The sequence below is a fragment of the Paramisgurnus dabryanus genome, chromosome 23 (assembly GCF_030506205.2).
Source record: "Paramisgurnus dabryanus chromosome 23, PD_genome_1.1, whole genome shotgun sequence".
NCBI classification, from domain to species: Eukaryota; Metazoa; Chordata; class Actinopteri; order Cypriniformes; family Cobitidae; genus Paramisgurnus; species Paramisgurnus dabryanus.
This window is the reverse complement of record NC_133359.1, coordinates 31,859,216-31,873,343: the sequence shown is the minus strand read 5'-3', so window position 1 is coordinate 31,873,343 and position 14,128 is coordinate 31,859,216. Positions and strand designations below refer to the sequence as shown.

The 14,128-nt window shown below is 35.6% G+C and overlaps 1 long non-coding RNA gene across 6 annotated transcripts; it reads right to left on the bottom strand.

Moving 5' to 3' along the window:
- Window positions 1-8,088: 8,088 nt before the first annotated feature.
- Window positions 8,089-13,434, bottom strand: LOC135748888 (uncharacterized). 6 transcript variants are annotated; one of them, XR_012335823.1, is made up of 11 exons: window positions 13,050-13,434; window positions 12,621-12,736; window positions 12,453-12,533; window positions 11,819-11,999; window positions 11,591-11,681; window positions 11,380-11,470; window positions 11,172-11,232; window positions 9,982-10,020; window positions 9,746-9,899; window positions 9,522-9,634; window positions 8,089-9,386 (listed from the first exon to the last, which is right to left on the bottom strand). It is a non-coding gene; the product is annotated as an uncharacterized lncRNA (long non-coding RNA). The 6 variants fall into 6 exon arrangements; XR_012335820.1 differs by having other exon boundaries at window positions 11,411-11,470; window positions 13,050-13,427; XR_012335819.1 differs by lacking the exon at window positions 9,982-10,020 and adding an exon at window positions 12,941-12,974 and having other exon boundaries at window positions 11,411-11,470; window positions 13,050-13,421.
- Window positions 13,435-14,128: the final 694 nt, after the last annotated feature.

Below are 14,128 nucleotides of genomic sequence, written 5' to 3'. Positions count from 1 at the left end.
TGATGAGAAAATCAAACCTTATGAAATGAACCATAGTTTAAGTAGTTAGCCTATTTTTTAAATAAAAGTAAAACTATAGAAACCCCAGATTTACCATGGTCTTCTGTTACTATAAAACCATGGTTTATTTTCCTCAGGGAATGACAAATAAATATTACAAATAACGTAGTTACAGTTACAGTTTTACCATGTAACCACAAATTAACCATAGTTTTGCTAGTGTAACCATAATTTAACCATGCTATGTAAAACTGTGGTTTCACAAATGATAATCTGCCAAAAAAGACATGGTTACTAAGTTACACTTTTACTATAGTAAAACCAAGGTTAATTTTCATAAGGTTGCTAATGCTAACGTGGTAAAAACAGTTTTAAAACTTTAATAGCAGCTGTTTGCTTAACATTGTATAAATCTTACCTGGAGTCTTGTAACTTTGATGATTTATTTGATGATTTAATCGATGATTTATCCTCACATGTGGTCTTCTCAAGAGATTTTACTAATCCATGCATCAGTTCAATCGATCTGAAAGTGTTTCCAATCATATTGTTCCTCTGTGCTGTTATTGATATAGTTGTGGTATGAACACTGCGATCATTTTATATTAAAAACGATTTTAGAACTATATTTTTATCGTTTTCGTCCTTGATGTACATAACACAATCCTTTGACAAATCCCGAAATTATGAGGACATCTGGCTGTCAGCCAATCGGAAGCGGCGATTTCATACACACACATGAATATTAATTAGGAGGTGCAGTACACCAGACCGGCCTACAGGGGCGCAGTCTCGATACACACGTCATACACAAAGTCTGGTCATTGTGACTTATGGAGACTTTCGGAGAAAATGAGAATTTAAGCTCCTCCTACCCCTAGAAGCACGTCTACATTGCCCGTATTATGAGGACACCGACCCTGTCCTCATAATACAAAATGTCCTCATAGTGTGGCGTGTATTCATATGAAATGTCCTCGTAAATCACAAAAACCAACACACACACACACACACACACACACACACACACACACACACACACACACACTCTCACTCTCTCTCTCTGTTTGTCCCTCTTTCAATTTGTTTTGCCTATTTCTATTTGCATTCTTCATTCTTTCAATATGGCATCTTCAGGTTTTGACCAGTTATGTCAGGAAGCTGCAACTATTTCAAAGCATCTTGAAATGAAAGCTGACAATGCTGAACTTGGAGCAGCTACCAGAGAGGCTGAAGAAATTCTACAAATGTTCAATCCTCCACTGGTAAAGTTAATTACATTTTAGTTTTCTTCTTCATTTGGTTACTTTTTTATTTACACTTAAGTTGCTTTAATAAATGTATATTTTTATCTGTTCATAGGTTTCCAACTCCTTACTTTCAATCACTTTTAGCATTTTATTTTAACATGTTTATTTCTAATTTTTTTTTCAGCTGAAAAAGAAGACCAAACGAGCGATTGCCTGGACTCAACAGACACAGTGAACTTTGCACTGCATTTAAAAGGTAATATTGGTTATATAAAATATCCGTATATCCACAGAAATGGACTCGGGTCCATAATATAGTTTTATAAAATTGATTGTTGTCTGTTATTACATCTGTAGCCAGCTTCTCAGCCGCAACACCGAGAACCAGAGTTGAGATCAATGTACTGCTGAGAAAGTGCAAGATTTAACCAAAAATATAGTAAGCATAAGTCCAAACACTTTTTAAGTCTTGATAACCTAATATACCTTCATGTTTTCATGGCATTATTATCAAATCAATAACTTATTTGTGTCCATCAACCATAAGATTATGACACATTACCGACTGTTTACAGCCTGTACACTGGCTATTAACAGGATGGGAGAGTCACAATTGTCCAACTGTGTTACAATGTGTAACATGTACATGCATGTGTTTGCCCGTGTCTTTCAGAGGATGCCGGAGGTACTGGAAGGCTCCCCTACCAATCCCTGGTAAATCAAGGCATGACAGTTAAAGTTGCAGGACTGCCCAACAGCCTCAAAAAGCCATCCTATTATGGAAGGAACCAGTTGGAGGCCATTTTGCAAGCTGCTGAGGAGATTTCATTTGAAATCAGTAAGTGAGATTAACAGTGGTTTTGTATCTCCAGCTGAGTTTCGGCAGATCATTTGGCTCTATGCAAAGTGGGAAAAATAAATTAACTAAACAATAATACGGGCCTACATGTGAGTCTTTGTATAGTGCAGCACTGGTTGGGTTAATTTTTGACCCATAACGAGGAAATATTGGATAGATCAAATGCTGGATTGTTGTTATGCAACCATGGGGTATAATAACCCAGCAGTTGGGTTAAAACAACCCAGCATTGGGTCAATGTTAACCCAGTGGTGTGTTCTGTCCAATATTTACACAACATGTGTAAAAGAAAGAACCCAGACATTTTTAGAGTGTGGACCACTATATTTCTCCATGTCTCCCCAACCAGTCGAGGCAAATGAAATGGCTACCCATTATAAACCATGGTTCTGCTCGAGGTTCCTGCATATTAAAAGGAAGTTGCCATTGCACTCTCAGAAAAAAAAAGGTATAAAAGTTGTACCTTTTTGTCACTGGTACACTACCTTTTAAAAAGGTCCTGAAATGTACCATTTAGGTACAGATATGTACCTATGAGGTACCAGCATGTAGCTTGGCGGTACCAATGTATACCTTTTAGGTACAAAAGTGTACTTTTTGAAAAGGTACTGCCCCAATGTCAACTTTTTTATCTTCATGTAGCTTTTTTCTAAGAGTTTGTAGCCTAATAATATAAAGAGTACAGTATGGTCTCTAGACCTACTCTGTTTGAAAAGTGCTGTGAGGTAACTTTGTTATGGCACTTTAAAAATTAAATGTAATTCAATTGAAACAGATTCAGGTTATAGATTCTGTATGTGTCTATGACAGTTTGTAAGGGATGTAACACTATTTCTCAGTTGCAGTTTCCTCATTACAGTGGACACATTTTCTAAAAAGGCACCTCTCCAGAATATCCTACAGCTGTTTAGTTGAATTTGACTAGTGATTGTGATGGCCCTTGGCAACAGTTGAATTTTATCTATAAAATAATATTTCTTCATTAATACTGCTGTGTGATGCAGAAAGACCAGTTATTTGTTATGCTTCTAAGTGTTTCTTTTTTCCGTATACATTAATTAGATGCAGCACAATGCAACTCCACTGACCAAGCAAGAAGGAATGTCAGAGGTGATGGACGAAGAAGGTACGCTGAGTTGTTTTTATTTTATCTTTAAATAAATATATAACATTTAACTTAAGAAGCATAGTTTACTAGATATGTAATTGTGGTCATTACACCGTACATTTTACCACTGTACACATTATTAAAACAATAATCAAATCAAAAGATGAAATCTGTGTGTGATAGTTTAACATCTTCAAATCAACAGACACAGCAGATGTTGCCCAGAAAGTTTAGAGGCCATGTGTGAAAATGTTATTTCTTTTCATTGTAATACATTTTGAATGGTATTGCTTAAGTTCAAGCTTAAAACTACTCTTCTGAAAAGTCTGCCATTGATATTGGACACAAAGAGAAAAGCTCACTTGTATGAAAATTACAATTTATAAATACAATATTTATTCAGGTGACATTTAACATCTTTTATAGACCATTTTGCAAGATGTAAACAACACTGGTCCAGAAGCACTTCCCATATCAGTTTCTTAACACATCATAAACGTTGGGATAAAATACAACCAACAGGACATAGAAAATTTAATCAAAAAGTTAAAGAAACATTTTTAAGATGTTTTCTTTATGTGTGAAATAAAGAAAACAGTTACAAACTGAAACAGGAAGTGTTTCTGGACCAGTGTTGTTTACATCTTGCAAAATGGTCTATATGGTTGGTATTCTGATATTTTACACTTTGAATTGGCTGTTGATATTTAGATGCAAACAATGAATGGTACTATATCTGTATTTAACCTACAATTTACTAATTAACTATTGACAGTATAAATGTTGACACATTGCATTATGAATTTGTAATTTAGATTCAAACATTGTATTAAGAAAGTTGTTATTATGTTTTATGTTCTACAGAGCTGGAAGAACAGTCCTCAGAAACAGCCACTACTGTAGCTATCGTGATGACTGCAGATTAAGGTATCTTTTCCAATTGTGCTGATTTTTATGTCCCATTGAGAATAATAAGCTCTTCCTCATAGTAGACCAGGCCAAGTAGACCTGGTTTGGTAGTTTCAACAGATTACAATACTTTAACAAGAACAGATATTGGAACAGAACCATAGACCAATCCACTACACAGTGACACATTGTGACAAATCAGCCTCCAATTCTTTCATTTAGGATCTAACAGCATTAAACTAGATTCACTTTGTAAGTCTTTCAAGGGGCAGTTTCCAGGCAAAACGTGGAGAATACATAAACAGAGTTTTGTACATACATTTGGGACCTAAGGTATAAAAACATCTTAAAGGGTGTTGTCCAGGACATTGTCTTAAATTACAAACAGAGATAGAAGGTGAGCACACCAACAATTGGTTTTAAAATGATGGCCAACCTACGACTGTATGAGTTGTGGCATTACAGTTAGTAATGCTAAAGCTGAAGAATAAAGTAGTGGTGAGATTTGTTAAAATTGAGTTACACTTCTGAATCATGTTTGATTTACATACATTTCTGAAATGGAAAACCCAGAGTTTTCCTTGTTTACGCTCTCTGAAATTTGCCTCAGGAATTCTTCTTTGTTGACCTGCTTGTATCTTATGTTAAGTGTCAGCAATACCCACATTTTAATTTGACAATAGTTACAAATGAATAAACTGCCTTTGAAATGTTACTTAAAATATGCTCATGAGTATTAATTTCAACTAACTGGCTTGACTTAAATATATTTGTTTTGATAGATGGAGGCCATTTGTGCTGTGTCTGCCGCGTCCTTTTCGATGACAGGAAGAAGAATGCTTCAAAGAAGTGGCGTTAATCGTCACAGTGCACAGGGTGCCAATCATGGTCACACACTGCATGTCAAGACACCATGCAAACAGCCTGTAGCGCTGCATCAGTGATATGAAACATGCTAGTTACACAAGATGTTTTAACTTTGAGTTGTTTTTACTTTGATCATGACCCCATCCCTTCAAACACACACACATATTTTTTTTTATTTTTATGTATTAGGTGCAATTTAATATTTTTCATGCAAATGTATTGTAATGATTACACTTATAAGAATAAAACAGATTTTTAATTCACTCTAATTTTTATTTATTGTTGTCATTTGTTGGCACCATAAGTGTGGTCCCTTTACCTGGGACATATGGGGACCAATTAATATCTATTGTACTGAATTTAGGCCACAGGTTGTAAATGATAAGTAGCCTATTGTTTCATCTTTTATCAATGCTTCGGTATGGTTGGGTGTTGGCAAGGACCTCACCATACTTTTCAATACAGTGAGTCAAAGATCGATTTCATGTTATGATTAAATACTTTACATAACTTTAACAACTTTTTCGCAGTCTTGCTGTCACTGAGAGGTATTTGGCAAATTTGATATCGAAAAGTGGGTTTATGTCAGAGCAGTAGTGATACTTGTGGATACTTTGATATACAACTGAACAGTACAATTTAAACAACTTTAAATATAATGATGAGGATGATGATGTTATGTGTATCTGCTTTATCAAAGTGATTTTCCTCCATCATACAGATGAAGTTGAAGCAAATCTCTATTACCACATTTAATGTTATGAATGAACCATCATGACAGAAATATATATTTATATATGAATTGAAAGTTATACAAAAAAAAAATGAGACCTGAAACCCATCATGAGTTAAAAAACTGGCTTTGCTCAGTTGTAAGGACTTTTTTTAAATGATTAAGTAATTTCACATTATGTGTCATTTTGTGTTTTAAATTAAAGTGACAACACAAGTAACAAAATTTGGTGTTCCAATAATAAAACTGATTGTGTTGTTTTAACACATCTGTTTTTAAAATGTATTTATTACTCTACAGTATGCTGTAGCATTCATTAACAAAGTTTTAAATAATATAAACTGTATACTACACTTTACTATAGTATGGGTATTTACTATAAATTACTTTAGTACTTTTTATGTGGGCAGAATTTTTATGACTGGACTGACAGACCTGATCAACATACATTCATGGTATAGTTTGCATACTGCTCAGGCCTGTCTTTCTGCTTAGAAAGAAGGACCATGAAACAATACATAGGCTTCCTATACTGTATTTGGCACACATAGCTAAAATGTTTCTCAAAGTGACAGGTTTGGAAGGAGGGGAATGGTACTCTAATGGATAAACTAAATAGGCCTGTTTGCCATTTTTAGTTGAGTTCAAAAGAAAGCATTTAAACAAAAATAAATAGCCTACAAAAGATGCAATAGAGCATACATTATGTAGCAAACATTGTGTATAATGTTTGCTAATCTGGGTTTTGACAACCAATAGGCCTAATAATCATCTACTAGCCTACAATCGGAGATGACTACCCATCAGACTATGGTCTTATTTATTAATGGTATGTTTTTAATTTAATTATCATAGCAGCATTAACATATGCATATAAGCCCAAACAGAAATGCACAGTTTGTGTGTGTGGCCAACACCAGGTATTCATCAAGGTGTGGGGTCTGTTTACACAGCCAGAAACAAACAAACAGCTTTATTTTATCTAACCTTATTGAGCCTTCAAAGTGCTCTCTGAAACTACACCTGAGATGGCTTGTGTACTTGAAATGAGAACATGAAAGGTTTGTTGTAGAGCTAAGCCAAATACATTGTTATAAAGGTCTTGACCTGCAGAATAACATATGGCAGTATAAAGAATCTATGGCTCCTGCTTTGAAATACGGACCTTTGAAACATCACCTTGGTGCATTTTTGAAGGCTTATAATAAGGCAAGGAGCTATAGACATGGGACAAACTCTTAATGAGAGCTCTTGACCTCAGTTATAATGTCAATATACAGTAGTCAACAACTTGGGACACTGTCAAATATGGTTAAAATTAATTTAAACCTATTTAACAATTAAATATTTAAAAATCTGATTGCATAAGTGTGTTAACAATCCCCCTAAACACCTCAACTCACTATTTACAACCTCCAATTATAAGAAAAACACAAATGTTTTAAAAAAAACTACAATTCCCTACATGTGTGTAATGCAGCTTGATACAAATAAGCACTAAAATTGTAGTTGTTCTAGTTTGCAAAGTAGGGCTGTAAAAACATATATCTACTGAATATATAAACACCTAGTTCAGACAAACTATTAATTATGCTGCATCTAGATGATCTACGTTAAGAAAATGTAAAAAAAGTTGTTTTTTAAAGATATTTTAGCAGAAACAGTGTTTTTTTTTGCTAGATGGGATACAGCTACGCAATTTAGGGTTATGTTTGGGGTAGAATTCGGATGGAAACAGCGGATCTGTCTAGATGTGATACAACTTGTCTTAAATCGCGTGAAATGTTTGGTTTAGGGTTAGGTTTTGGGGATAGGATTAGGATAATAACAGCGCTCATCCGCGAGATTTTGCTGTTGCTGTATCCCTTCTAGCCACAACGCCGAAACAGCAGAACACGCAAACCCCGCCTTCAACACAATGCACTTCTGTAAACTTCTGCTACCAAAAAACTAATTTCTCAAAATCGAGAATGAGAAATTGTTGAAAATGATCATATTGTTGAGTTATCAAATTTTGTTTTCTGTAGTAAAATGTTGAATGTAATTTAAAAAGAAAACACGTGCAAGCTACGTTTCAGTGATAGCAGCCTCATAGCAACCACCATAGCAACGAACTATATAATACTTAAGGTAATATAATGGGAAGAAAAAAGTATTAATCCACATCAACATAGTTCGGGAGAATTTTAAGCCAATAATGGTTATTTAAGAACCTACTGTATGTGGCAGTCTGTCTTGTGGATTATGACTGTAAAATCATTGTATAACAGTTAAGTCATTTATTAAGTTAATCACTATTCATTCACCTTTAAAGTGTGCTGTGACAATTGCTGAAATCATGACTATAACTCATTGTGGAAAACATTTTATTTTTTACAAACTTTTACAGTATTTGTTTCAAAGGATTCAAGATTCAATACTTTGTCATTTTAACTTAGCTCACAAAAACAAAACACCTTACACACATTGACCACATTTGTACATTACAGTAAATAAGTAACATCACAATGGTAAACACACAATTTTGTCCTCACACAGACTAGTGTGAATATGTGTGCTTAAAAACAGTACCTACGCTTTAAAATAAATCAGATCTAGTAAAGCATCATGTTTGCACAAGTAAGGCGAGCATTATATTACACCACCATAAAGGTTTCTATGATATGCTGCAACATATACTATACATTTTACATCTTTCTTTTTACAGAATACAATATCAGACTAGAAATTAACAAAAAATCTGTAGTGCTAGTTATCATATTTATCCACATTTACATCATTATCACTCTTATCATTGTATACCAGTGTCTGTATGCTTGGCATGGGGAGGGCCTGACACAAGTGGGGGTTGTCTGCAGGAACAATGTCCGATAGATGTGGGTGAAACATCACAATGGCTTGATGTAGTTTTCTTTCCAGGTATTGGAGGTGTTGAATGAGAGCAGCTTTTGCACCAGGCTGCTCAGTGTCTTTGATGTTAGAGCACAGATGTTAGAGGCCTGCTCCTGATGGGGTGTTCAGTTAGGGGCCAGTCACACCAAAAGCGCTATAAACGCTTGCAAACGCAAGGCGCGACGCAATGCCTTTTTAAAAAAAAGAGCAGTGCGACGCGGCCTTTCATATTGCTAAGCAACCACCGAGTCAGCTGTCTTGTCAATCAAATATTGAAGCGTGAGCGCTCTTTTGCTGTTAACTGTCATATTAGCAGAAACTTTAAAAACAGGGCGCTTGCTCTGACCTTGTTTGAGGGTGAGAGGTGCAGAAACACGCAGGAGAGAGTGAGCGAGTGGAGTCCGGTTCTTCAAAGCAACTGTAAACTTCACTCACCACAACGTAAGGCCTGCCTCTCCCCTCATTCGATTGGACAATGGAAAGACCCGAATGACGTCGGGCACTTCTCCGCTCTCAGCGCTCCTTCAAAAACGCGTGCGCGGCAGGCGGCAAAACCCGCAAGGCGCTCGGCGCGCAAACGCACCCTGCCCATAGAATATCATTCAAAAAAAGCGCCTGCAACTGCCATAAACGCTTTTGGTGTGACTGGCCCCTTAGACTTCTCATTTCCTTGTAAAGCATGCACTTTTCCTCAGCTGCCCGAGTCTTCATATGTAAGGCATCAATCCCTCGCCTTTTTAGACTCCTCGAAACATCATCTTCTTCAATCTAGAAGACAAAAGAAAACAAAATGCTATGTTATGTTACCAGGTGGTTTCTAATATGATTTGCAGGTAGTTAGTTTGTCAGATGGTTACTAGAGTGACTGCTGTGTGGTTAATAGGGTTAAGTAATTATACTTACAGTGTCATTAAAGCAGAAGTAGACATGCCAAGAGGGATCACATGATTCCTGAAAATCAATTGGCTACCTGCTTGGAGAATCTAATGGCAATGCCCTGCCCATCTGAAGCAAAGCTAGGAAACACACATGCAAAAAAAATAATGTATTAGTTTGTATTATAGTCCTTTTTAAGTTCAAACCTATAATGTCATATTGTATCTACTTATCCACTTATAGCACTATACCTGGATATATTCTTCTCAGGTGGAGGAGGACTGCTCTCTCCCTTGATTCAGTTCTAGCCACATCTTTAAGGGTAGACTGGAAGTTTGAATCAGACTCTTGCCATCTTCTCCAGATTCTGTATTTTTTCCTCAATGTTCAGCAGAGTCCTCAATTCTACAATGGTTAGCAAATAATTAGTATTAAACGTTATGTACACACTTGATCAGAGAACAGTAACAGACAGATTACTGCTTACTCTGTTTCACCCTTTTTGTGTGACTCACCAGTCCCATATCTACACATTACAAAAAGTACAGCACAAAAGTTAAAGGAACAGTATGTAGGATTGTGGCCAAAACTGGTATTGCAATCACAAAACGTGTGGCTAAAACTGGTACTGCAATCACACAGCTGGTGGCCAATATACCAAACGACAACATAAACATCAGTTGAGGGCTGCAACTCCACTTTTTAAATGACAATATCCTGGCCAGACCGCTGTTGTGAGTGATATAAGTATTTGAAATGAAAATTATTTCTTAATGTCTAGTGACATTTTAGGGCCATTTAATGATTAATTGATATAAATTTCTTACATACTGTTCCTTTAAGTAGCTAGCAAGCAGAAAGAATTACCGTGGTACACCTGACCAAACCTATGTTACAAGTAAGGCCTTGGTGGTAATAGATTACTAATTACACCACATGAAAATTTGCAATAATGCTGCAATACTTTAATTTATAACCACCGGTGACAGTTTCCTTCAAAACTATGCCATTACTATAATCACACGTTGAAGCACATCAGCAACACCGTTTTTCAATATTTTACTACAGGGCTATTCAGATCTTACCCTGGAGGGCCAGAGTACTGCATAGTTAAGCTCCAACCCTGATCAAACACACCTGAGCAAGCTAATCAAAGTTTTCATGATCACTAGAAAATCACAGGTAGTTAATGGTACATAAACTCTGTAGTGCTCCAGGCCTCCAGGGTAAGATTTGAATAGCCCTGTTTTACTATGTTCTTACCTCAACTTAGACGAATTGATACATACCTCTTTTTTCAATGCGTGCACTTTTAGTCTTTGTACAGCACCTTGTGAATGTATAAGCGTTTAGCCTAGCCCCATTCATTCATATGGCTCCAAACAGGGATGAATTTAGAAGCCACCAAACACTTTCATGTATTTACACGAGTAAGAATGGTGGCACAAAATAAAACTTTTGTTTGGAGCCATAGAAATGAATGGGGCTAGGCTAAATGCCAACACATTCACGAAGTGCTGAACAAAGACTAAAAGTGCATGCATTGAATAAAGATAGGTATGCATTAATTCATCCAAGTTGAGCTAAGAACATAGTAAAATATTGAAAAACGGTGGTGTTTTCCTTTAAAGACGTCTGTAATTACCATAGTCTTACATAAAAACATTAAACTCTTACTTGAACTTGTAGAACTGAATCAGTCTGATGATGTAGTCCCTTTTCCATCTACAGACAGTGTCTGAAGAAAAGACAACATTACTACCACTCTAATAAAGTCATTCATTTCATGTTACTTCTTAACATGATTATATTTTATTACTGTACACGGAAAGGTAAGTATTACATTTGCAATATTCTTTGTTAATAGTATTCATGACATTCTTACAGTATTTAAGACTTTAACTTCAGTTCCTTACTTATTGGTTTCGGTTGGGCTAGCTTTTTCCATCTCTCCATGTCTCCTTCAGAAATCAACACTATACAACAACAATAACAGAAAACAAGACACACATCAATCCTAAATGCACTTATAAATGGAATGTAATATTCTCCCATCTGCAACTAATTGTTACCTGCTTCTTATGTGCATTGTTTACCTGGTGCCTCTCTGATGACATGAGATATCTTCTTGAGGAGCGAGAATCAATATTTTCTCTGCTTTGTCTACTCTTTGCAGGAGCTGCACCTCTGAAAAGACAATTTAATCTACTTATAGTATGCTTGCCATTTTGTGTGTGATCAACTTCACTCCAGAAAATATAAAAATGTATAAACAGTGAACCACCAGCTCAGAATTTTGAAAGGTTATACAGCAGTAGACACACCTAGGTCAGTTGATTTCCACCGTCCATAATGCAAAAGGGCATCAGTCAGTAGGTCAAGGCGATGAGATGGAGTCATCTCCTTTGTGACTCTGGCAAATCTTTGGAGGAAAGACCACAGCCTTTCCATTCCTTCCCCGTCTGTGAGCCCAAACCCATCAAGCCATCTGGTACTGTACTTGATCTATGATTAAAGCAAAGTGGTAAAATATCACATACTGTACACAAAGCATGACCCTCCTGCTTATAGTGATCTTATGGTATCTTCTAATTTGTAAAAATAGCAAAGCTGTTCTTTTTATTACTTTATATTAATGTTATTATTATACAAATTAGGTAATCTGCATAAAAAGAAACAAAGGAAACCAATTTGGTTATAACAATCCTCTGCTTATAGTGATTAGTTTGACCCAGACAGATTTGACATAAACGGTTTCCACTGGATTGTCTTACACATTGCATCTCTAAAACAATTTTAGACAAACGTCAGGTTGGAAAAATGTTAGATTAAAGATTATTTTAAGCATTTCTGGCTAATTTCAGCTTTGTAGTGCATAGACAGGAAAATTTGAGGCCAAACAGGGAGTGAATGATGTGTGTTATATGTCCTGATATCCCTATAAAGTCAATGAATTACCTGGCAGGGCAATTTGTGTCCATAAACATGAAATGCTGGTACGGCCAAGGCAATGTTGTGTGATATGCCCTCACCTGATTTCTGATTAAACATAGTATGACATAAATAAGTTAAAGGTCTTTTCTTAAAAACAATAATTCAGTTTTACACAGAAAAAAGGGTGCTTACCTGCAAATGTGAGGCAATAACACAGGCAAAGTAACAAACAGACTACTCGCAGGTGTATGTTCTTTTCCTCACATCTTTGAAGTAGCGCATCAATGACATACAGGGGATAGGCTAATCTATTTCAACACAAAAATGTGAATGATAAAACACTTTATACTGAGGAAAAGTGAAAAATAATTATACAATCTCCAGCATCACATTCAATACCTAAATACTCAAATCTAAATTGATCTATGCCCAGCCCTAATATATATATATATATATATATATATATATATATATATATATATATATATAAACATAAACTTTGTTAGATTTACCATGTTAATAACTGTGGAAATGCATCATCACAGTCTGTGAAAAAAGACCATTATAATACAAAAAGCTTTTCAATTGGTAAATGCATGTGTACAAATAAATGCCTCTTACAATGCCTCTTTTTGGAGGCACTGCCAATTTCTTTGTAGCAAGCACTATGGCGTGTTCTGGATCCAGGTGCCATGTGTGTGAGTTGGAGAGTGAGTGCGTGCCTGAGTAGGAGAGCTTTTGCAGGTGATGGCTCTTAAAAGAGCCATTGGTTTAAATGTTGTGGAGTGTGTAGATGGAGGAGTATGAGATGTATGTGAAAAAACTGCAAGACAAAAAATTGTGAATTACAAATTTTGGATTTTTTTATTCTTTTTTTACTAAACATTGTATGTGTATAACTATTGACAACAAACCCCAAGATCTGCCCACTATCATAAGACTATATAATAAGATAAATAAATAAATAAATAAAACGGCAATAGATTAAAACTGACCAAAAAAGAAGAATCTGAATGTCTAAAGATTTCTGAATTGTACATCAAATGTATTAAAAGCATGTTGTTGTTGTTATTGTTTTTTACTATGCATAAAAAGGCTGAACTACTGTGGTAAAAGCATATGGTTTGCTGTTAACTTACTGTACTACAAAATACCACAGTAGAAGTAAACTAACTGCGGTAGAAACATGGTACGATTTGTGTACTATAAACACAAAATACCACAGTAGAAGTACATTGGTAGTTAATTCCAAAAATATGAATATAATAAAATGATCGAGGATCTGTCACGTTATGTTAATGGTACAGTAACTAACATAACGTGACTTTTAATCACGCGCTAATCACTATTTTGAACAAAAAGAATGTAATATAGATGACCAATACAATTCAGACAACATTTAGAAGCCGATCTGGATTAATAAAAAACATATAATGAATTTAATATCGAACAAACAGAAATGTAATGGTATACTCACAAAGATGTGGCGACTGGCTACGTTTGTAAATAGATGATAAACATCGCGATGATGTGCGAACGAGATTTGGGTCACGGCAGGGGGTAGCCACGGGTGTGCGGGAGCCACCCACAGTGGCACACCTAAAATGGATGCAGAATATTTATTTATAGTTTCAATAAAAAAATGTTTACTAAACCTGGGCTGTTGTTGTTTACTTAGAATATATATATTTTTAAAATCA